Source organism: Mandrillus leucophaeus, unplaced genomic scaffold (genome assembly GCF_000951045.1).
Source record: "Mandrillus leucophaeus isolate KB7577 unplaced genomic scaffold, Mleu.le_1.0 Scaffold491, whole genome shotgun sequence".
Classification (NCBI taxonomy): domain Eukaryota; kingdom Metazoa; phylum Chordata; class Mammalia; order Primates; family Cercopithecidae; genus Mandrillus; species Mandrillus leucophaeus.
Genome location: NW_012105265.1, coordinates 694944 through 696926, shown reverse-complemented (window position 1 = coordinate 696926; position 1983 = coordinate 694944).

The following is a 1983-nucleotide window of genomic DNA, read 5'->3' as shown; positions in this document are numbered from 1 at the left end:
TTTCTCCTGAACTACTTCATTCAGTCTTTTCATCCCCACCACCCCACTGAAGCAATCCCCACAGTCACCGTCACCTGCAGCCCTCACAATGCCAAGCTCAGTGGTCAGTTTCCAGTCTGCACGTTGACATCGCAGCAGCATTTGATACAGCTGAACGCTCCCTCTTTCTTGAAACACTCTTCTCACTTAGCTTCTGGGACACCACACTCTCCAACCCCTTCCTGCTTCTCCTGCTGTGTCTTCACTTTCTCCTGGCTGTCCCCCTCCTCTTCCCAGCCTCTGGATAGTATTTCACCCCAGGGCCCTCTCCTGGGATGTCTTCTCTTCTTTATCTACATCGTTTTATCCACTCCATGGCTTTAAATAAGCCTCTCCACCCCGCTCCTTCTCTGAACTGCAGACCTGTGTGTCTGCCTACTCAGCATCTCCTCTTGAATATCTAGTAGGCATCTCAAACTCAACATGTTCGAGACTGAATTTCCCTGCAAAAAAAACAACTGTTCATCCCACAGTCTTCCTCATCTCAGTATATGGCAACTCCATCTTTCCTTTGCTTAAGTCAAAAACTTGAAGTCATCTATGAATCCTTTAATCTTCTCTCACCTCAGTCAGCTCTACCTTCAAAGCATATACTAAATTAAACCACTTCTCACAAGCCCCATTGCTACCCCCATCCAGCCCATCACCATTTCTCACCTAGACCACAGGAGTAGTCTACCAGCCGTCTCCCTGCATTCACTCTTACTCTCCTACTGTCTGTTCTCCACTGAGCAGCCAATGAGAACCTTGAAAACATAAATCACTATTGTGCCTCTTCTCTGCTCAACACCTTCCGACATCTTCCCATTGTACTAGAGTAAAACCCTATCCCTTTTTCTGCGTGACCCTATCCTCCTTTTCCTCTGTAGCAACTATTGCTCCCTGACATTCTAGTATGTACGCTTAATTGCTTGATAGCGTTTGTCTCCCTCACTGTTATATCCTCAGCAACTAGAACATTCCTGAATATTATTCATAGTAAGACTCCATGAACATCTGTTGAATAAATGCTAGAAAAGAATGACACCCTGTCAATTCAAGAAAGTTCTTGTTTTTGAGAGAGAGAGAGTCTTGTCCTTGGCCCAGACTGGAGTGCAGTGGCACGATCTCGGCTCCCCACAACTTCTGCCTCCTGGGTTCAAGTGGTTCTCCTGCCTCAGCCTCCTGAGTAGCTGGGATTACAGGTGCGTACCGCCACACCCGCCTAATTTTTGTATTTTTAGTAGAGACAGGGTTTCATAACATTGGTCAGGCTGGTATCGAACTCCTGACCTCGTGATCCACCTGCCTCTGCCTCCCAAAGTGCTGGGATTACAGGCGTGAGCCACTGTGCCTGGCCAATTCAAGAAACTTCTTTTCCACAAGAACCTTAATCAAATACTTTCCAGGACCAGCCCTTATACTTTCTAACCTGCTCCTTGACTTTCTTTTATCCCTTTTTCTCATGGAATTTTACAATTCGCCCCCTCCCCAAGTTCAGCCTCTGGAGGAATCTAGAGCTTCCTTCAGAGCTCCTTGTGATTCTAGAGTGTGATGGAGACTGTGAAGTGCTGCTACAGTCTCCTCCTTCAGAATGAGTGACTTACTCACCCTCCTCACCTCATTATTCCACACTCTACTATTAGAAGTTCTACTAGCAGTCAGCCCTCTCTCGGATTGTTCTCTGCAGAAGACAGTCACCGCACCAAGATCATGTCTCCCCTTTCTGAGGAAGCCCACAGACGATGACTGGCCATATGGACATAAAAGGCACAACGCCCTCAGGGGAGCTCTGACTCAGGCATCTGTGAAGGTCTATGGGGTCCAGCACAGCACAGAGTGGGGTGTTACTTTCTGCTGGGAAGACCCACTTCCCAATCAAGGGAGCATCTGGTCTGAGTCCTGAAGGGTGGTTGGTTAAATGACAAATACGCAGAGCTGGAGAATGAAGGATTTTTTTTTTTT